Below are 22,943 nucleotides of genomic sequence, written 5' to 3'. Positions count from 1 at the left end.
TATATCCCCCACTCTCGAATTCTGAGAGTCTCACTCCCAGAATGCACTGCCCGACCTCCAAATTTCATCTCTTTGGGCTGTTTAGCCGAAGTTTAATTGGATAACACTTAACATCTGAAGTTTTCTTTTGCCCCTTGCCTCTGCCGCCCTGCCACCCACCCCAGACAAGGGTAGGAGAGGATTCCTGGGCTGTCTGTGTACAGCGCTGGAGCCGTTCAAAGTGCTGACTTTCTCTTTGGGACAATGTGTTGCCCATTAACTTAGAGGGAAGGAAAAAAAGTCTCAAAGAGGAGCCTTTTAAAAAAGCTGTGGCCACGGGTAGCCGTGAAAGATTGTGGGCGTCTGGGTCAGGGGGCTGTGGAGGTCAGTGGCTCTGGGTGGACCCCAGAGTTGTTCCAGTTACCTCTGCCGTTGTTGGAGGCCAGTGAGACCAGTGAGACCCCGTTACACAAAGGGCATTCTCAGCCAGGTGGCGACACAGCCTGCGTTGCTCCCCTGCTCTGACTCCCCACAAACATAGACTTCTGTGGCTTAGGGTCCCCACAAGGTCGAGGGGAGCAGGCCCTCCCTGCTGCCTCATGGTGGGGCCTGGTTTGCAACACACTGTGGCTTAGGGGGCCAGGATGCTGACACAGGCTCACGTGGCAAGCAGCTGTGGCCTGGTTTCCGTGGCCAGGGCCAGAGCTGCGGCGCTGGGGTACATTCAGTTTGTCCCTGCCACACGGCCAGGCACGTTGCAGCCTTTCTCTTGACTCAAGCTGTGTGAAAGGAAAACTATTTTTATTGGGAAAGTTTTGCTTTTCATTGACACTGTCTCAGGGACCTCTCTTATTGGGAGCTTTGGCTTTGCACAAGACGAGCAACCCCGATCCAGGATGAGGCCTCTCTGGTCTTCCTTCCAGTAGGGTGTTTCTGCAGTCCTGGCCCATACTCCTGCTACGGCAGGTGGCTATGTTGTTGGATAGCCCATCCAAGTCTGGGAGCTCTGGTTCCTTCCTTGAGTGCATAAAGCAGAGACCAAAGTCACCCAGGAAGGAACTGAATCAGCTTGCTAGGAAGCTGACTTCCCTTCCTGGTCAGCCTGGAGGTGACTGAGGCTTCTTGTAGCTTGGAAGATCCTGTTCACCAAGCTTGGGGTACCTGCTGGGCTGGGCCCTGCTCTCTTGCTTCCTGTAATGTGGGGCTGCAACCCTGCAGCCCTGAACTCACATAGTGGGGCCCTGCACTATCAAAGATAAGCCTGAATGCATATGGTCAAGTTGTGCATGCAGAAGCATGACCTCTTTGTCCCACGTGCTACAGGGGCAAGCTTAATTTTCAGCTGGCCCTCCGTAGGAACTGCCAAATTGGAGTTGCAAGCCTTTCCTGTGTCCATGAGTGGAAGGGGCAAAGGCTAGGGGGCTATGACTGAGCCTCTTTGGAGGATTGCGCTAAGGCCTGGGGACTAGTTCCTTTAGCCCAGTGGAGATCAGATAAGGTCTGCAGGGCCTTGTCAGTCAGGGAAGTCTGGCATCAGTCTGCCCTCATACGGGCTACTTGCTTTCTTAGAGTAGAGCAGCTGTCTGCCCTGAACTAGGCATTTGGTTGTGTGTCAAGGCTTTAACTCCCACATTACAGACGAGCGTCAGAGCCTGAGGTCTCGCAGCTCAAACTGGCTCATTCCTTAGTTCGCTGGCGGTCCTCAGGCACAGATTGTAAGCCACATGTGGACACAGGTAGAGTCAGGTGTGGTGGGTCCCTTGCCTACCTCACAGCTCACAGAGTGGGCTTTGGGGACCGTGTCCTGAGGTGGATGGGAGGGAAGGGAAGAACACAGAAGTGGCTCCCATACGGTACCTGGTTCACCTGAAGTGCAGAGGCCGCCATAGAGTTCAGGGCTCTGGGGCATCCGGTCCACGTGTGGCGATTGCCGTGCAGGGGAGGCGAGAAGCAGTGAGGGTCTGAGCCCTGGGACCTCTCCTGGGCCAGCTCCTGAGGGACCTGCTGTCTTTCTTCTTCCTGTACTGTTCCTTGTCATTGTTCTGCCTTGTTAGCATCGCCTGTGTGAGGCTCTACCGCTGTGCTGTGTTTTCAGATAAATTTTGACACATTCAAGTATCCTCTTCCAGTGGGTTTTGTCCCTTTGGTTCTGTTCCTGGCACTGGGCTGTTTGCTGAAGTGTTTTTAGTGCCTGTTTAATTAGTAGCTGCAGAGGAGGCATAAAATCGCCAGGAACCCTCGAGGAAGGAGGGGCTGTAAAGACGGAGCACTGCGGTACTCACTGCGCTTTGTCCCCCTTCTGATCAGGGTGCTTTGAACCCATCTCTTTAAATTAACTCAGGAAGCCTGAGTTTCACACAGGTTAATTGCATGCCCACGAACACACTCTGCGTTATTTATAGAAGGGTGTGATTTCACGGGAGAGAAAACTACCCGGACAAGCCAGGCCCTGCCAGGACCCTTCCCCCATGCTTCCTGCAGATGGTTACAGCTGCGAGAAGGGGACACCGGGCCCATTTCTTATGGATTCCACAGAGATCCTATGCGGTTTTGAGTCAGGTGCTCCAGGCAACTAAAAGGTCTTCCCCTCAGAGGTATCAAGGTAGCTGTGTAATCAGAAGCCACAGCCAATTGCCCTGCTCTGTGCCATCTAAGGACCAGAGACCTTAAGCATGTCATTGTCTCTCTGTAAGCCTCACCTCCCTTTCCTGTACAAAACCCATATGTATGTATGTACATATTTATGCATGTGTATGGGTATATGTATATGTATATATATGCATGCATGTATATATATGCATATATACACATATACATGATATACATATATGTACACATACATATACATGATAATGTATGTATGTATATATACATATGCATACACATACACACATATACATGATATGTATGTATGCATATATATATATGTACACACACACACACGAATGTCATATTGCAAAATAAGGCTCCGGGAGTGTATCTGTGGATTAGAACAGGTTGGGGTGTTGTGGGTCTGGGCCTGGCTAGGGCCCCAGGCTCTATTCTGTCCTCAACTCTTCCCTGCTTTGAGACATCATGATAAAAAAAGTGGCCTTCAGAATATATCAGACTGTCTTCATGAGTGAATTACATAGCTAGGTGTGTGGCCTTACCCAGGTCATTCATTCCTCGTCCTTTCTTTTCCTCCGTTCTCTCATCTGTGAAATGGGCGTAAGGATCGGGCAGGCTCTACAGCTGTCTGAGGTCATTTAGGGCAGACATTCAGAACGATGCTCTGAATCTAATGAACCCACAGACGTTATGATTCATACGCAAGCAGTAGGGGTTTCGCAATCTGATGGTGTTCTGTGTCTGGCACTGGGTGGGAGCTTCCCTTAAACCACATCCCCGGTTTCCATGCTTAAGAGCGTTTAGCCTCTTGGCTGGCTCCGTCGTGCACCAGCCTTAGGAGGTGGAACGGGAACTGAGAACCTTCATTGCATATTTAGAAGCTGTAAATGGTCATCAGGCACAGTGATTAATGCATGTGCTTGGCGAAGTTCAAGGTCTCACGCAAGAACACACAGCATCCAGGCTCGGGGAAGTGGAAGTGTTTGGATTTAATAGAGGGAGTCACTTGCAGTCATTAGTATATGCTGGAATCACAGGGCAATCTTGTAAAGTTAAATTCAATTTACTTTTCTACTGAAATTGTGCTTGCTGTGTTATTTAACTAGTCTGGGGTTTCTTGGCATGGGTTAAAGGGACAATAAAGATAAAAGAATACCTGTAAGTAAATAACAGGGTTTAACGGGAGAATCTCTCGTCTTCTCCTCCTTCAGTTATATCCCCGTGTTCGCCCTGTGTTGATTTTTATACCCGGAGCCCTCCAATGGGATGCCTCGGATCAGACCACCCTAGCTGTGGAGGCTTGGTGCAATTAATACAGTCTGTCTGGAAAGTGGTCTTATTTCTGGAAGTTTTATGTTAATGATATGGTCTGCACACTGCACATTTCATACCAGAATGAAGAGCGAGCTGGAGTTTCTTTCTGGACTGGGTTTGATTAGCAGCGGAGGCTCCCTAGGCAGCCGCTCTCCCAGAGGACAGAGATTGGCAGTCCTCCCCAGTCCTGCCAGGGCACTGCTTGGTGGGTGTGGTGTACTGGGTGCTGGGGGGAGGGTGTGTCGTTCAAGCCTTCGTGGGGAAGGAGGGGCCGTGAGGGCGCAGTAGGGAGGTGTGTGTGGAAGCCTCCAGAGGGAGGTGACAGATGCACTTTTGAGTTCCTCTGCACTGTAATGTTTTTTTTTTTTTGGGGGGGGGTGCTTTCTGCGTTTACCAGGTCACCGTGTCAATGGGGCTGGCTCAGTGGAATTATTGAAAATTTAGAGAGCCCTACTGGGATTGTAGTTCAGTTGGCAGAGTGTTTGCCTAGCATGCATGAAGCTCTGGGTTCAGACCCTAGTCCCACACTGTGTGAAGCAGGTGTGTGGTGCCAGCCAGTTACTCACACTTGGGAAACGAGAGCAGGGGGCGATTAGAAGCTCAAGGTCAACCTCTGCTGCCCAACAGGTTCATAGGTCAGGCTGGGTTACGAGAGACCCTGACTTAAAAAAAAATTAGTTAGTCATTAGTCATTTGCCCCTTTGCAATGCCAATATGACAAAGACTTTGGTAGTCTGGCCCCATGACTGACATTTACGACGCGTTCCACAATTCCTGGAGGTTGTCTCCTAAGATTGTCTCTGGTGTGTGTGTTATCTCAGGATGGCTCCGCCGTAGCTGCTTTCTTTCTGGGCCTGCCCAAGACCTGCACAGTGTCCTCCTTGTCTTGATACACGTCAGCAGAGAGCGCCGGCCCCCTGGAGGTTGACAAGGATTTGACAGACTGCAGAAAAAGATCACTGTCCACTGTCCACGTAGCAAATCACAGCCTTCAGCACCAACAGGGGCCAGAGCTGTTGCAGTGGGCTCCGGGGAGGGACTGCAGCTGGCCCCGTAGGGTGGGACCCACTGGGGTGACTACCTTCCGATGAAAGAGGTCCCAGCGACACAGGCGTTACTACAGATACCATTTCGGCCTCTTGCCGGCCTTTCAGAAGGCAGAGCTAAATCAAAGAATTCTGTTCAAATCTGTACAAGATGCTGTTTTTCTGCTCTGACAGGAGAGGTATTTGGAGGAGCGGTTTCTTTTTCTTTCTTTCTTTCTTCCTTTTTTTTTTTTTTAATAGCTGTCTTAAAAAGGAGTTTGGCTGTTTAGCACAGCTGGTGCTCATTACGTTATGGACTGGCAATGAAATAGCATGTGTAATTAATTTTTAATGCAGCGCTGGGTGCAGCACTTTCAAGCAGTTAGTGGATGTGAAGGCCCAGCACTGGCTGTGGACATCAGAGACCTGTGAGTCAAGCAGCCACGGGCTCCTTTCAAAGGGAATTTGACATTGGCAGGAGAGGCTGCTCACCACCCTCCGTGCGGAGGGGAGCTCACTCAGAAGTGGGTTTGTTTTGGGTGACCCAAGGGTCAAGCCAACCCTTACGGAGCCAGGATTAGGGGTCCTGATTGGACATCTCATCTGACCCTTTAGGTATCCAGACGGATAAACTGAACCAGGCTGGGGGAAGACACCGGAAGGCACAAGTGGCTGGCAGAACTGACTTGACTCTATGTCTCACAGTCTCTGCCCACTAGACTCTCTTTTTGAGACAGCAGCTTTTGTATCCCAAGCTGACCTTGAACTCATTTTTTTTTGTAACAGTATCTTCTGATCCTTGTAACAGAAGGTCCTTGATCGGCTGATCCTTCTGTCTTAACTTGGAATGCTGGGATTTCAGGTCTATACCGCTATGCCCTGTTCAATGTAGTGAGTGCTAAGGACTGAACCCTGGGCTTCATGCAACCTAGGCAAGTGAAGAAACTGAGGCACAGAGAGGAGGAGTGAGCTCTACCCCTGGTGCCACATTACTAGTTTGCATCCTGGTCCACCTTGAGTTCACATTGAGAGCTAGTGAGGGACACCTGTTATCCAAAGGAGATGCTTAAAAGCCAACTTCTTCGTTGCCACCAGATTCGATGTCCTGGGCACCGGGCTTGGCAGCAGGTAACATTTTTGACAGCAATGAACCCCAAGTAATTGGTCCTGGGACTCTCATGAGGTTTTTGGCCTCTGCTGTGGGCCACACCCCTCTGCATGTTCCTGTTCTGAGACTGCCTGTGGGCTTGGCTTGCCTGCATGGTTGCTGTCCAGTCTACCCTGGGAACTGCAGCATGGAGTCTTGTTTGGATTAGGCACTATGGTTCACAGGTACCAGATCGGGGACCTCCTGGGTCCTGTTCTCTGTGCCATTGAGTCTGAACGCATGGCCCTGGGCTGCCCACTCCTCCTCTCTGTGCCTCAGTTTCTCCACTTGTCAAACGGGGCACAAGTAACCCCTTTGGGAGGACACCGAGACACTTCTGTCAGGGTGTGCCAGGGCATGAGGGAGCAGGCCAGATGACCTTAACTACTGTGATTACCTAGCATTCATGAATGGGGGTGGGGTAGGAGGGGGATAGGGCCGTTACTCTTACTGCTTTTGGAACTTGCTGCTGCTAATCCACAAAAAAAAACCTACTATGTGCCAGCTCTACCCCTCACCTTATATCCTAACCTTATCTTTCCTCCAAGAACAGGTAACCCGTCATCCCACTGGGGCATCCACTACTTAGCTAAGGGTTACAGGCCACCCAACCGAGGTCACACGGCACAAAACCCGCAGAATTAAATAAAGGTGCAGGCTGGGCTCTGCTGGGTCTCCAAGCTGTGCTGCCTCTGCCTATCCCCTCTGTCCTCCTCCCATTGGGCTGTGGTGGCTGCTTATACCTGCCTATCAGATGCACAACATGCTGGTGGAACAGCAGCTGCACTTAGACATGGTCCCTAAAAGGGTCCTCTGGGTTCTTTATTTCACTGACCACCATATTTGTGTCTGACCCTGGCCTAGACATGGGACCCTTGGGTGTGTGAGAACAGGTGTGTGCCTGAGACTCCTGACATGGAAGGCAGGGAAGGCTGCCCTTCCGTTCTGCTGGGCCATGGCAACTTTGATGTGGTTCTTCATGCATGACTGGACTTAAGGGGGACACGAGGAAGAAGAGCATTGAAGAGACGGCGACCCAGATGAGGAAGGGACGCACAAGACAGTTTTGTCAAATTGCCCTAAGACAGTTTCTTGGGTTTCTGGTGTCTGGGTGGGAATCCGGCCTGCCCCAGGCTTTGTGCTGCCTGCCTCTCTTGTGTTTGTGGTAGGATCTGCACCTTGAGGAGTGCAGGATACTGGTGGGCATCCTGGGGTCTGACATGGTGAGGTGGATCATGCAGGGTGGGTCCAAAGTCAAGCCCTCTAGGGGAGAATGGCTTGCTTTCTTCATCTGGGTGGAGCCTGTCCCTCAGCACTGAGGGAGAACTGAGTTTGCTCTTGTGGGGTGGCCTGGGTGACACCTTGAACATTGCTGTGGCACAAGGACACGAGGATGGGCTTTCCTTTCCTTTCCGTTCCGTTCCGTTCCGTTCCGTTCCGTTCCTTTCCTTTCCTTTCCTTTCCTTTCCTTTCCTTTCCTTTCCTTTCCTTTCCTTTCCTTTCCTTTCCTTTCCTTTCTTTTTTCTTTTTCTTTTTCCAAGACAGGGTTTCTCTGTGTAGTCCTGGCTGCCCTGGAACTCACTCTGTAGACCAGGCTGGGCCTTGAACTCAGAAATCCACCTGCCTCTGCCTCCCAAGTGCTGGGATTAAAGGCGTGCGCCACCACTGCCTAGCGATGAGGGGATTTCTAAAAGTCATAATTATACGTAAGAATTACCGTTTTTGACCACCCACCCACCCTTATTTCTAGAGATTGAACCCAGAGCTTGCTCAGGTGAACAGAATGGCCCGTGTTTTCTGAATCTGTGGCTGGGGCAGAGGGAGGGAGGATGCCGACTGGAGTTGTTTTTACTGCAACTCCGAGTAGCTGAATCCATGGAATCTGGTTTATCTAAGTCATGACTGGCCAACTGAATCCGAACAGGAGTGGGAAGAAGCGGTAGGGTCTCTCCCTGTGAGGTGTTCCAGCCTGCTTTAGATCTTCCAGGAACCGTGGCCTGGCTAGTTCTGTGGTCCTCTCTCTGGACATTATTTAATAAGTGTTAGGAAACGGCACATTACCTCAGTGTGTGGTCACAGGTGACAGAGGCAGGTTTCCCTTTCTCATCTGGGTCCTTATACCTAGCGGCGTGTCCACAGACACGGTCAGGCTGGTGTCTGCAGTCCCAATGTGCATGGGTCCTTGGTTCCGGCCTTCTGAGTTTTGAATTCAGACTGTCGGTAGGCACACTGACATCTCAGATGTAGCTTGATTGGTACAGAACGGGGTGTCTGATGATGGCTTCCCTGAGTCTGGGTGCCACTGCCCTTCTTGTCACGTCTCCCTGGCAGGTGCGGGTAGGGAGAGTTGCATGTGACTTGTGACGCTCCTACGGGGCCCTGGATAATAAGACCATCTGTATTTTATCGTTCTTGTAGAAGGGGGTCAGAGGACTCAGGTCTTCTCCAAGGAGATTAATGCAAAACTGAACTTACTGTCTGCAGAAACCGGCAGATGGGATCGGTTCATAAAACTGGACATTAATTATTGCCTTTCTTAATAAGGTGATGACCCGCTGATGGGGTGAGGCTTGCCCCACCGGGTAGGTGTATGTATGTGTCGGTGACTTGGGGTGAGTTTAGTCTGGACTTAGTTAATTTAGACTTGGTCTCCTTGCTCTGAATTTTCTTGGGTTTTTATCAACTAGCTCATTTATTCTGTATTTAATCATAAAAGAGACCATCGATTGATGGCCTGTGGTATGCCTTGGGCTTTTTTTTTTTTAATTGGGTTTTGAGACAGGGTCTCATGTAGCCCAGGTTAGCCTTGAACTTGCTGCTTCCATCTCCTTAGTGCTGGGTGTGTGTTCCCATACCCAGTTTTTGTGGAGCCGGGAATCAAACTCAGGGTCTTCTGCATGCTAGACAAACAATATTCCCAGCCCCTAGAGAATGGAATGTCACAATGGTTCAAAGATAGGATCTAAAATACTGTTTTTTTTTTTTAAATTGTGGGTAAAATATATGTAAGATTTGCAATTTTGATAGATGGTCACTACTTTGCTGCTGCTGTTGCCACCGCCGCCGCTAGAGCCTTCATCTTGCTAGGGCATGCCCTACCACTAAGCTACAACCCTAGCCTTGATTTGAACCATTTTTAAGTATGTGCTACAGTGGTGCTAAGCATGTGGCTACTATGTGGCCTTCACCTCCTTACATCTCTGGAACTGTCTGCTCTCAAACAACCCGGTCTCTCATTCAACAATAACTCCACTTCTCCTCTCCCAGCTCCTGGAACCCACCATTCCACCAGCTGTCTCTTTGATTGCCACAGTTCCCAGGGACTTTGTATGGAATGCAGTGTACTGCATCCGTGTGTGTGTGTGTGTGTGTGTGTGTGTGTGTGTGTGTGTGTGTTTGGCTCATTCATGGTGAGGCAGGTGTGAAATTGTCTTTCCATATTAGGACTGCGTACTAGTCCCTTGTGCGGATGACTTGCCTTTGCTCTTTTTGCTCTTCCATTCATCCATCAGTGGGCGCCTGGGCAGCTTCTGTCGTTGCCTGTTGTCAACCCTACAGATGTGTGTACATCTACTCAAGGGCCCGCTTTTAGTTCTTTTGGGTGTGTACCCAGATCTCGGGATCGTAAGTGACTCTGTGCTTATTGTTTATTATTGTTGTTGTTATTATTAATTATTATTAACTTAGAGTCGGTCACCCAGCTTTTCCACACTGGATGCCCTGTTTTGTACCCTTGATGATTTTGCATTCGGCTCCCGTTGCTGCGTTTTAAGAGCTAAGGAAGCCGTTCATCAAGGACATGTGAACTGGCTGAAGGAACGTGGTTAGTGCATCCTGGGTATGATTTGAGGCCGGACCCCACTGACTCAGGCTCAGCCCTGCTTTGGGTTACCCACTTTAGTTATTCCTGAGGGTTCTAGTCTCCTAACTCCCCCAGGACAACTTGGTCCTCTCTGTTAGCTGGTTTTAAGCAGTCAGCTAAACATTTACCCTGCAAGAAGACTTGGGGAAGAAACTTGGGCCAATGAGTGATCTTTCAGTGGCTTGGAGGCAGCCTGACAGGAATACTGTGTTAAGAAGGGAGACCTGTTGCCCTCAGTGAGCCTCAGGGATTTCTCTGTCTCAGAGGATGCTCTTGCTAGCCTTGATCCCTTGACTGGAGGGAGGGTATCTAGGGAACGGCCTTGGGTCCGTTGTAGGCTGGCACAGTAAGGATGAGAATTCTGCAGAGACAGCTGCTCAGGGCTGCTGGGTACTTCATCTCTGATGCTGGCTTTTGTGAGTGCTGTGGCTGGCTGTGGCAAATGAACCCAAAATGGCTGTTGAAGAAGCTACAGATTCAAAGTCACGGTGTTGGCCTCCTTTAAAGCAGCACTCACTTCTCAACCTGTGATCGGTAAACAACACTTCCAGCGTCGCCTAAGACCTTCTGAAAAACACAGCTATTTACGTTATGATTCATAAAAGTATCAAGTTACAGTTATAAAGTAGCGATGAGAGTAATGTTATGGCCGGGAGTCACCACAACCTGAGGAACTGTGTGGTAAAGGATGGCCACAGCCTCAGCAAGGCTGGGAACCACTGCTTTAGACCCTGGCCTTTGTTGCTTCTTCCAGCTTCAGGTAACTCCAGGAGTCCCTTGGCCTCTGGCCACACCATCCTGATCTCTACCTTTGTGGGCACATTGTACCCGCTGCAGTCTGCTGCCTCCTCTTCAAGACAACGGGCTAAGGGTATACACCTAGACCACCCAGGATGGCCTCCTATCACAATCCTTCATTTTATCCACATGAGGCCGCACACAGCTTCCCCCGATTTAGTCACGGGCATGTATAACATTTTGGGCCTCACTGGCAACCCCCCTGCATGCCTCTTTTTTTTGCTGGACTGTAGGCTTCTCCAGGGAAGGAGCGCCAGTTTGATTCCTTTGGGGAGATCTGCTAAGGTCTGGGGCAGTTCTACACACTGTGTGTGACACACTGTGTGTCACATTTCTCAGCTGCCTGACACCTCTGGCCAGCTCTCCTCAGGCTCCGTGGCAAGCCATGTGGCCACATCTGGCCCCACCAGTCTAACCCATGTCAAGAGTACAAAGTGTGTGTGTGTGTGTGTGTGTGTGTGTGGTGTGTGTGTGTGTGTGTGTGTGTGTGTGTGTGTAGCGGGGGGTGGTTTTTCCAAAAAGCCTGCAATGATTATGAGAAAAAATTAACAGAGTTGAATAGAAGCTAAAAATAGCTGGACACACATTTGCCTATAATCTATGTTTTTTTTTTTAAAGAAAACATAATTATTTTTGTAAACCAGCTCTGAGAAAACAGGAGTATTTTTAGCCCGTGTCTTCTAGGATACTGGACGTCATCCTAGGAAGAGCATGTCAGAGCCCACCAGAGTGTGGTAAGGTCAGCATGTCGGGCGGTGACCCCTGGGGAAACAGGGTCTGAGGAGCCCTGTCCTCGGCCCTCCTTTGCTGAGAGAATGGTTCTCGAGAGTCAGACTGTGGCTTCTATGGCTGATGGAGGCTGGGGACATCCTGGTCTCACCTGGACAGGTAGCTGTGGCACTGGCCAATTGGTAGCTGGCTAAGCTCGGGTTTGGGCAAGGGAGAGCTTGTGGTGAGACTAGCCTGGCCTGCTACCTCAGCAGACCTGCAGGAGAGATGAGGGCTTGAGGGAAAAGTGTTCCAAGACTTCTTATGGGGAGCCAAACATTGCCTCATGTCATCTCCCCATTTTTCCCACTGCCTCTGCCAGGGTCATTGGGCCTGGCACAATATCTGTAATAAAGAGCTCTGTGTGTGTGTGTTTGAATCTCTGTGTGCCTGTCAACGCGTGTTTATGTTGGTGTTTGTTGTTTGTAGGTATACTTTGAGAGTATGCTCTTAGGAGATAGCACCTACCAAGGCCCCTCCTACCCTTCTGTCTGGTACTGGATGTCTTTGGTACAGGCGTGTACCGACATGGCCAGGCTTAGCATTGCAGCCTGCTGTGACCTTGGTGTGAGTGTGTCTCTGAAGATAGATTTTCTTCCCAGTGCTTGCTGGAGAACTCACTGTACCGAAGCCAAGACATCATGGTCAGTCCAGAGTGTGGCCACCCATGAGCGTGCATAGGGAGACCAAAGGCTTTGAAGTGGATGTTGGGTTCTCATCCTGGCTGTGACTAGCTGTGATTGCGGGTGGGTGAGCCAAGCTGTTTCCTCATCTGAAACGTAGGAACGGTGCCAACCAAGTGTCCCAGTCAGGCACGACAATAGGACACATGCTTACCACAGGTTTTACGCTCGCACTCCTAGCCCATCTCTGAGAGGAAGGCAGTGCCATCATTCCCACTTTACAGATGGGGAAACTGAGGCACAGAGACTCCAGAAATGTTCCCGTTGAGTCTTTCCCAGTTGTGATACACTCCCTGCCTCAAGCAGCAGCTGGCTTTGTGTCGCTGTTACATTTTATTGTTGTTATAACTGTAATTATCATCCCCAAGATCGTTACGGCAGCCGTTTCCTGGGTGGAGATATTCCTCTCGCTGCCCCAGCCAACCTTGACTTCTAGCCATGTTCTTCCTTTCTGGGCATCTCGTCTTTCATCCACGGACTCCTTCTGCTGTTGTTCCCGACGCATGTTCATTTGAGGTCTCCGTCTTTCTGCTCTAATTGAGATAATGAACACAGTCCTCCACGCCCAGAATGGGAGCCGAAAGTCAAGTGCAAAGTGACGGTTCCCATTTGCTGACCTCCCCCTTCTTTCTCTCTTAGTACGCGTCTCTTTACGAAGGGATTGGCTGGATGCAAACAGCTAATAACCTATGGATTTATGGAGACAGCGAGAGCTGGCTTTATAAGCTCAGATACCTGCAGTCAGCGTCCTGTCTCTTTAAGCCGAGGCTCCGACTTGCCGTGGTATTTTACAGTGCCTGGTTTCATTTATGCTGGAGCCAGACTTACTATGTGAGCGTCGTCCGCATGCTGGAATTAGTCTTAAGCTTGCTTCTGTGGCGTTGCCAAATTCCATGTTTGTGTTTTATTTAGAATTCTTTTCACGGCCAGCCGATTCTGTGCCGGCACACACAGGCACTGTTGCGCCCCATGGAGAAAATAAGCAAGCTTGCGTTTTCTTTGGCAGAGGCCGCGGCCACAATAGACTGTGGTCTCTGAAACATTTTTTAAAAGCTATTTTAACCCATAACAGATGCATAAAGTCGGCTCAGGCATGCCAGTTTTCTTAGTTTTAATTAAAAAATAATTACAGTCTAATGGGATGTTAGTGACACATTTGGATGAATGGTCGGTGACATTATCTGCAACTTATAAATTAGTGCCTCTCCCTTGGCTGGGGCAGGGCTGGGGAAGATTTGGGGAGGTACATTTGCATATCTGTTCTTAATTGCAGGGTGGGAGATGGGAGGGTAGCATCCCTGGGTTGGAGACTTCGGGGCAGGGACAGAGACCTTGGTCAGTGGCTCTGAAACGCAGCATGTGTGACACAGGCATCTGGTAATATTCTTCAAACTCCATCTGACAGAACTCACCTGCAAAGTCCTCACATATGGACATGGGGTGCCTGGGATATCCTCTCCCCTTCAAGATGGCAGGAAATACCAATTAGGACCTGCTGGGAAGGACGAGGGACAGAAAATATAACAGCCTATTGCCAGGGGGGAACAGAGGCTGGTGGGAAGCTTGTAGCCCACACAGCCCAGCTTCAGATGTTTTGGGAACCTTGTCACTCATTCGAGTCCCAGGGAAGGGAGGTAGGTTTGAAGTTTGTGGGTTCTGGGGTCTCTACAGATACCGGCTGGGAACAGTCGGGGTGGGTCTTGCATTGCTTCTGGCGATGGGGCAGCTAATCTATGAACCCCTGGTTCCCTATCCTCTCTTTGGGATCTAAGAGTCAGAGTCGGAGGGGCCGGTGTCCTGGGCTCAGCCTCTCTGTGGGTGCTGTTTCTGCTTATCCTGCCCTCCTGGATGGAACAGTTCCAGACAGCTACAGTGTGTAGCTTGTCTCTCTCCAGTAGTTGTGGGGAGCTGTGTCATCCTACCCTGGGAGATCAGGAAAAGATTCTCTTTATCTGTGCCTTTGCGCCTGGTCCTGTAGGCTGCTTCTTTGGGGACGATTCCAGGGGCCCCTGTGCTTCATTACTGGGCTTCTTTCATAGGTACCACCCCATGTGTTCTGGGGGGCGGGCAGGACTTGCCCCAGGCCACTGGGCTGAGCCAGGACCTGCCTGCCTGACTTAACTCCTCACTTTCCCATTGAAAACTGCACCGAGCCACACCCTGTGGCTCCCGATGAGCTCTAGAAGACTGGCTCAGAGGCTTTATTTTTACTTTCAGGGTGGTGGAGGGGGGTGTGGTGTTAGTGTCGCTGGTGGCTCTTCCTGTTGTCCGGGGTCTAAAATGAGTGTTTCTTAGACAATGTTTTCCCGAGCCCAAATTCCTCCCGAGTAAAATTAAGTTCTTCTATTAAAAGCGTGAGTCACACCAGCCCAGATGAGAGTGGTTTTGACGTTCCTCGAATTTTTTTGGAAGGGAAACATCACATTCATGCTAATCCTTGCAATTAAACTTCATCGCTGGGTAATCCGCCAGACGCTTGGTAACCTAGCCCTCTGCCGTCCGTCCGCGTACGGTGCCTTTCTCTCCTTTGCTGTTGCCTGCCGAGTTTCTTCCTCTGTTCTGGGCTCATCAGATTCCCCGAGCATGGTCTTGGGTATCTAATTGCCACAGATGATTAATGTGTGGTTGATAAGGCTCCATGTCTGGCTGTCCATATGAATTCTAAGGAGATGGGAGTTCATTTCTGTCTCAGAACTGGGTGTTTGCTCCCCCCCCAGGGGTTTTCTGCTCAGATGGGGGTGGACCCCAGGCGTCCCTGACGATCAAGAGGAGGCAGAAGGGTGTCACTGGGGGTGGATTTGGACCCGCTTTTGGGAAATGTAGCCAGGCTGGTAAGGAATTGGATAATATTGTGGCCATGATATCAACTTTCCTGAGCTGTGTGTTTCTCTTACCGTGACCTCTCAGGTTTATGCTCAGCTACTGCTAAAGGTCATGGTAGGGGGGGTTCTCACTGACTCTGGGTCCTTTCCTTGCATGTTCCTGTTACTGCCAATGAGATCTATTCCGTCAGCCTGAGGACCAACCTGGGTGTTCCTGGTTCCTATGTGTCCAGGTGGATGTTTGGCTGCAGTGGACTGTCCCTGGTTGCTTCTCAAGCCCAGGTCAAAGCAGAAACCCAGTGTTACAAACAGCCCAGGTCAGATGCAGTGGGAAGGCTGTTTCTACGGTGTTGGCTTCCTGTTCTAGTCCTGGAACAAGGGTTGGCATAGTTGAGGAATACTGGCCCCTGGAAACGCAGCAGCCGTCAAATGAACCGGAGTTGTGTCTCCACAGCTTTGGGTGCAGTCTTTGAGTTTTGGAGACTAGGGGGACGTCTTGATTTTATGTCTCTTTTCTCAGAGAGCTGATGCAGCTTACCTGCTGCTCCTGTGAAGCCTTGGGTAGGAGGTTCTGGTGTCTGGCACCTAGGGGAGACAAGTCAGGGGTGGAGAGGGTGAGTGTAGAAGCCGGTGACTGCGATGGATGGGAAAGGCTTTGGGTTTGGAATGGGGTAGCGTGTGGTTTCTGAGTTTGGAATAACACTTCTTGTTGGGATGTGGGGAGCGGGGTGGGCAGGGATTCGAGTTCATTTGCTTGTATTAAAGGCTGAGGCTTCCTCTTTTCACGACTAAGAAGCAAAAGCCCGAGAAAGTGATGAGAAACAGCCTGGAAAGGCAGTTCGTTTACTCATTAAATCTTCTATAAAATAAATAAGGATTTAGCATGAAGGGCCCAGCTGCAGGGTGTCCTGGAGGGAGGAGGGGACAAGTCCGTCATGAACCTCACGATGGGAATGGACCAGTAGGCCAGGACTGTGTGCTTCTGCTCCAGAGACCAGGTCTTAGTCCTGGAAGTAAGAACAAATGGGTATGAGTGTCCAGGAGGGGGGGTGTGTACACATACATGTATGAAAGCTTGCGGGTACATTAGCAGTTTATATGTGAACGTATAACATGTGAACATGAGTAGACATGCTTTTATGTGTACAGATATGAATAAGCAGGCATGTACACGTGAACACACGTATGGAAACATGTTGGTACATGGGTGCGCAAGTACGTTCATGTGCATGTACATGCGGGTATAGATGTATACATGTGTTCCTGTTCGTTTGTTAATGTGTGTTTGTGTGTACATGCAGGTGTTGGTGCATGTATGTGCTCATATGCACATGTGTTTGTACACACACACACAGGTGTGCACATGTGCAGTCAAATGCAAGTGAGGTCTATGTGCTTGCATGTCTTCATGTACAATATGTACGTGCACGTGCGTGTGTGTGTGTGTGTGTGTTTGAGAGAGAGAGAGAGAGAAAGAGAGAGAGAGAGAGAGAGAGAGAGAGAGAGAGAGAGAGAGAGAGAGGAATGTCTCCACTTACCTCTGAGGACCTGTTTGAGGTCAGCTGNAGAGAGAGAGAGAGAGAGAGAGAGAGAGAGAGAGAGAGAGAGAGAGAGGAATGTCTCCACTTACCTCTGAGGACCTGTTTGAGGTCAGCTGCTGTGGTACTTCAAGAGGGGATCCATAGTCAGAAATGCAGAGAGTCAGAAAGAAGTGAGGTGTCGGAACAGCACCCGAATGCACAACCCTGCTGTGGCTCAGTGGAGTTCAGCTGTGGGCTCGGGTGGGTGTCCATACCCCTGATACTCTCATGCCTGAGGCAGAGTGGAGTCGGGAGAGCACTGAGGGAGAACAAGATGAGCCTTGGTCCTACCCCGCTCTGCCCCTTTATAGATGGGCGACTCTTCACTTTCATGTTTCAGCCTCAGTTTCCTTTCCTGCTTAAAGAAGATGGCCATGTTACCATCAGCCTACATACAGTGCTCAGGGTAGGGCTGACACATGACAGGCTCCAGCAAGGCAGGTTATGACTGATCTTGTTGTTTGGCAAATGTATGCAGGGTGAAGGTGTCTCATCCATGACAATGTGACAGGCCTGCAGCAACCCTGAAGCTGAGGCAGGATGGGATGGCCGGGACCCTGGGCTTGGCTATGTCTGGAAACCTTTTTGTTAACAGCGTTCTTGTGCCCCAGTGGTAAGGCCGGCCCTCCCTCTCTCCATCCGGCCAGAGCGAGGCCCTCCCTTCCTTAGCTGCTTCTCAGTATTGTCAGGCTCTCTCCAAACCAGAGCAGGGAGGGTCCCCGTCATGGTTGACTTGGGGAGGTAGGCTTCTCCATCCTCAGCGCAAGCTGCTCAGCCTCATAGACCCGGACAAAGCTGGGCGACGTGCAGGAAGGTGGATGGATGGACTACCGAGACCTGGAAATGGTTTCTCCCTGGAGAAGACGTGGACAGTAAGCATGCCTGCAGACAAGAAGTCTAGAAAAGCTGCATGCTTGCCCCGGCAGTTGGGTGTCTAGTCAACCCGCCCTCCACTGTTGGTGGTTTCAGGCATTCTTTTGGAGCAGCGCAACAGCCTTCCTGTTTTTTTCAGTCCTGGCTTTGTCTCTTTCTTTCTCTTGAAAGGAGCAGGGTGCTGTTATCATGGGATGCATTTGGGCATGGTGAGCATAGAACATTTGTGTCTGAGTGGCTCCTTCTTGCACCACGACAGGCATTACTAGGTGATCACACCGCCCCTGACCTGGATAACTCAAGATTAGAGGCAAGCAGTCAGTAGTAATTGATCATCCTGGCCAGGAGTTGAAGCCTGTCTTCTGTTTTGGCAGGGCTTTCCTGAATGAAGGGAGAGGCTCATTAGATAATGGCTTCCCTGGTGAGAGCCTATGTGTGCTGGAGTCAGACCCCCCCACCCAGCCTTTCGTAGATCATAGAAAGGAAGGTTTTGACCTGAGGTCCCACACCTTGAATCAGACAGCATGTTGGATCAGCCAGTACCACCCTAGGGATCTCATATTTCACAGTGCTAGGGATGTCAGGGTCCCCTCCAGGTGGCTCTTGGCTGCTTCTGAAGTAGGCGTTGTCTCACCAAGGCTGTCTTTCCCCAGCCTGGGAACAGGCGGCCAGGCATCTTGCTGAGATGGTGGTCTGGCATAGTGCCTGTTCTTCCCTTGGGGGTCCCACATGTTCCCAGGTGCTCTGTTGGAATGACATCCAGGGTAGGGCCTATTCTCATACTGCCCTAACCCTGGCTGTGCCTTGTTCTGTCACATGGCCTCTGTGGTCTCTGTGGGTTTCCACCCCAGGGCCATGGCCTGTTCTCCAGTCACCCAAGAATTCTCTGCTGATGTCAGCAGAGGCTGTGTGTCAACAAGGAGTCTTAGGGTCCACTAGGAATGTGAGTTGAGAGAGGAAGAGGGAGGGAGGGAGAGAGGGAGGGAGGGAGGAAGGAAGAGAGATGGGGGAAAGAACTGGGAACCTCCTTCTTCTTCCTCCAGTAGCTCCACCATTTCGGTTCACTCCTTCTCTTCAGGTCTCGCTGAGGTGAAGGCTACTTCTGTCTTAGAGATGGATAAAAATTGAGGCTTAGAAGGCCACGGCCCTCCCGAGTGGTCCAGTGCTGTAGTGCCTGGCCTATTCTCTCTGGCCAGCTTTGCCATACAGTGTCTCCTCTGACAGGGCATATCAGAGCGTCTTCACTCTGTCCTGTGTCCCAGCAGTACCTACAACACCTTTGTCCTTTGGGGGTTCCAGTCCCTGTCCTGGCTGCAGTCTATCTTCTGTGTATATATGTATGTGGCTGTCTGTGAGTTCATCTTCTGAGGGCCAGGGACCTTGATCTCTGTGTCTCTGACATCAACATTGTTCCTGGGTCACCAAAGGACTGAGTTCTTTCTGCTGGTTGGTGGATAACAAAGAAGATATTTGATTGGTGCTTTGGGGCTGGGCTTTCAGCCTCTTTGGACAAAGATGGAGGGTTGGCGGGGCTCCTCACTGAGGCATGTAGGTTCCAGGGGCCAGCTCAGTACCCCACAAGTCTAGGCAGGATGCTGGTGATGGCTTGTGTGGATAAGTACCTGTTCTTTGCCTCCTGCTTCTTTGAGAGAGAGGGGAGGGAGAATGAGAATGTCTGGGGGTTGGGGGTTAATGAGACAACCGATCCTGGGTGTCACTAGCTGAGCCCCATTGGCTCAGGTGTCCCTTCCCTAGGTCTTAACCTTTCTGGTGAATGCCAGCAGGCCCTCACTGTCTTTCCTCAGGATCCTGTGTATAGGGATGCCCTGGCATTTGTCACTGGTGTCTGGGACCTGAGCTGCTCTGGGAGTAGAGGGGAAGGCTGGAGGGCCTGAGGACCGGTGTTTCCTTTGCTTCAGGGGAATTTGATTGTAGGGCAGGGAGCTGCTGGCCATCTTCCTTCCTAATTCCCATATTTCCACCTTCCTGCCCTCACGCAACGGCTGGAAGAGGTGCAGCCATGTCAAGCATCCCTGGGAGTTGGCACCATTCCTCCTAGGGACGGGGAGCCTTGAGCTTGGGGAGCCTACCCAGGAAAGCCAGGCAGGCAGGAAGGCCCCGCTGTTCCTTCTCCCTAGGTGCTGCTATGGCTAGCCCAGCTGCACTTGACTGAAGTACAGCCATTGGGTGGAATGCAGACTTGAAATGTATAGACCAGTCCAACCTCTTACCATTGCAAAATGACATTCTGTCACGCAAAGCTTTCCCAGGAGTTGCAAAATTGAGTTATATGAAAAACCACACTCATAAAAATCTCATGAGTTTGTTTGTTTGTTTTGTCTTGTTCGTTGTTTTTGTGTGTGTGTGTGCGTTTTGGAGACAGGGTTTCTCTATGTAGCCCTGGCTATCCTGGGACTCACTATGTAGATCAGGCTGGCCTTGAACTCAGAGATCCATCTGTCTCTGCCCCCCCAAGTGCTGTGCATCGCCATGCCCTGCAGAAGTCTTATAATACTTTAAGTTCAGAATGCTTTGTTTGGGTTGGGTGGCATTCATAACTAACTACCCTTGGTCCTGTGCTGTCCAAGGGCCTTGGGGTGCATATACCTGCTAGAAGTGGGATCCCTAAAGAGAAGGTGCCTCAGTCACTAGGGGTCCCAGGAAGTTGGTTGTTCGGGGTTGAGAACCTCCGAACACCCTGCTTTGAAGAACTAGCTCAGGATAAAAGCGCAGTCACAGCTTGCTTCATGGCTCCCTGGGCCACCAGCAAGGTCCTTGGAGGCTTTCTGGATTACCTGGGATCTGCTCTGTCCCTGCCCCAAGAGAAGAAGCTGGGAAGCAATCAGAATGGTACCTGCCTGCAGCGGTCATGTGACCAGGCCCATGGGCAGGTGATCTGCGGCCTAGCACACCTGTCCCAAGATGCTCTCGAAGAGGGCAGAGGCTACAGCCCACTGACCACATGCAGTGGGCTTCATCTGGGCTTTGTACCTGGAAACTGTGCTTGTCTTATGTGGCCGTAGGTGGCTAGGTTTCAGGGGTCCTCATGGCTTTGACACTTTGAATGTGAGATGCTGGCATTCTTCCGTAGTCATCCTCGGGGACCCGTTGGACCTCAGTTCTGTTTAAAGTGTTCCTTTAGGTCTCCGTCTGTGTGTGGCAGAAAAAGAGAAAGCTTCTAGACTCTTGTCAAGTTCTGGGCCTCCCAGTACTACCCCTGGCAGCTAAGGGATTTATTCATCCGTCTGTGGGCTCGGCAGCTGGTGGTAGGTCACTGTGTTATGCTAGCAGAGAGTCCCAGGAGCACTGTGAGGGACTGTGCATTCTATGTGGGTGCGCCGAGTTCCGAGGTCCCCCTTTCTTGAGTCTTCCCTCTGGTTAGCCCACCTCACTCACAGCTATTGGGTTTTGCAGACAGGATGAGCTCAGATGTGGCCAGCCAGAAGGGGAGGTGATAGTCACAGGATTTCCAGACTCCCTGCCATTTCCCTTCATTTCAGAACCCCTTACCCTTCAGCCTTCAGAATGGCTAGCCACCTTGGATAATTGCTTTCTGGGTCCAGGGCTCTGCCGCTTGCCTGAAGCCCTTAGTCATTGTACGAGAGTCAGCCTCTTCCCCTGTAAGGCAGGTCCCTGGCCTGGAAAGCCTAAAAACATCCATGCTTTCAGACTGGGCAGTGTTTGGAAGGCCCTAGGAAAGAGGACTTTCTATCTGTAGAGGTGAGGAACGGGAGGCACTAAGGCTTTCTGGATGCTGCTGACAGCCGGGGGCTTGGCATGCTCAAGAAGGATTAGTTATAGGACAGGCAGAGCCTGCTTCCTTCCTTGCCCCATAGCTCTCTATCCTTTCCTTTCTCAATGTCTTACAGGTGCCTTGTTTGGGGGGGGTGTTCCCTTTCCTAATGTCCCCCACCCAATTCATTGCCCGACCCAAAGATGCAGTCAGCAGGCATTTGTGCAGTAGCCAATAACAAACAAGCACCGGATGAGTGGATGAACTGCTGTGTCAGGGTCTTCCCCTGTATCCCCCAGTGTCCAGGGCAGAGCCGGTGCCTGGGAAACTCTTGCTCAATGAATGCGCCAGCAAAGAACCCATCTTCCCCGCCTTGGTCCTCGGGGTTCCAGGGTGCACGCTCTCTTCCATTAACCTCATTGACCCAAACGTTGAGAAAGGAAACCCATGGATGCTGCAGTCTCTTCTCATCCTAGACCCACATTATCAGCTGCCGGAAAGGCATCTGTGAGATGCAGGGAGGTCTCATGCTGGGAGCTTCTCTCTCTGTCCGAGGCTGAGCCTGTGCCCTCTAAGGCCGCAGACACAAGAACAGAGCCTGTGGAGAGCGGGGAGTGGTTTGTGAGATAAGGCATGGCTGGGCCCAGCCTCATACGGTCCCTGGCCTAGTAGGGGCTTGAAGAGGCTGTTATTTATTCTGTCAGAGCGGAGCGGGCACTGGCCAATGAGGGTGGAGGTGATCAGGAGTGGGCCCTGCCTGGGAACAGTGCCTCAGGAGCTGCCCTTTCCCCAGAGTGCTTGAGTGGGAGGTGCTGGCTTGTTGGTGCATTAGAGGCTCTGGTCTGCCCTCTTCCCTATGCATAGCCCAGGCCCAACACTGAGACACAGGCTTGTCATGCCTAGCTCTAGACCTATGGTTGTCAGGCTCAGTTGCCCTGTGCCCATAAGTGTTGATAGATTTGGGTTCCAGTAGCTTAGAGACAACCTCTCCCTTCTCCTCAGGCCCCTTGAGCTACATGGGCCTGGAAGAGACTGGCCCTTGCCCTTCTGCCTAGTGAACCCCTGGCCTTCCCCTGGTGCCCTCTTAGGCTCCCTTCTAGGATGGAGCTGTTTATTGGTGTCTTCCTGGTGCAGGCCTAGGCTTGTCCTCTTCTCTATCCTGAGGTATGCTTTGGGAAGATCTCTAAATTACCACCCATAGCTTTCTCTGATGGAAACTCCGGCAGGTGGTCAGTGGAGACTGGAGACTACTGCCCCTCCTTTCTAGATGAGTTTACCACAGAGGGAAAAATAACAACAGTAGTCTCCCCCCAAGTTCCCTCCTTGATGAAAGGGGATCACAAGGTGGCATGATTTGTCTCTGTCAACCAGACCATGGTTGCTGTCCCCTAGGAGAGACACATCTCTGGGTGTGCCTGGAGAGTGTTTTCAGTTAGGAGGGAAGACCTACCTAGAATTTGGCAGCACTGTTCTGTGGGCTGGGACTTGGGAGTGAATGAAACAGGGGAAAGGTGCTAAGAGCCACACTCATCTCTGCTTCCTGACTGTGATATCATCATGTTTTTCTACCCTGGTGGACTGAATGCCTTTGACCGAGAGCCAAAATAAACTCCTGTAGCTTTACTTCAGTGAGGAAAGGATCTCATGTAAGGCCAAGCAAGGGGCTCTGGTGTGTGTGTGTGTGTGTGTGTGTGTGTGTGTGTGTGTGTGTGTGTGTGTGAGAGAGAGAGAGAGAGAGAGAGAGAGAGA

The 22,943-nt window shown here is 50.9% G+C and overlaps 1 protein-coding gene across 5 annotated transcripts in view; it reads left to right on the top strand.

Annotated features, from left to right (window-relative positions):
- The window catches only part of Bcl11b (BAF chromatin remodeling complex subunit BCL11B), an 89,559-nt gene that overhangs the window by 38,711 nt on the left and 27,905 nt on the right, over positions 1–22,943 (top strand). The gene's annotated exons all lie outside the window — the stretch shown is intronic.

This window comes from Mus caroli, chromosome 12 (assembly GCF_900094665.2).
Source record: "Mus caroli chromosome 12, CAROLI_EIJ_v1.1, whole genome shotgun sequence".
In the NCBI taxonomy this organism is placed as follows: Eukaryota; Metazoa; Chordata; class Mammalia; order Rodentia; family Muridae; genus Mus; species Mus caroli.
Note: the sequence above shows the minus strand (reverse complement) of the source record. Positions and strands in the feature narration are given on the sequence as shown.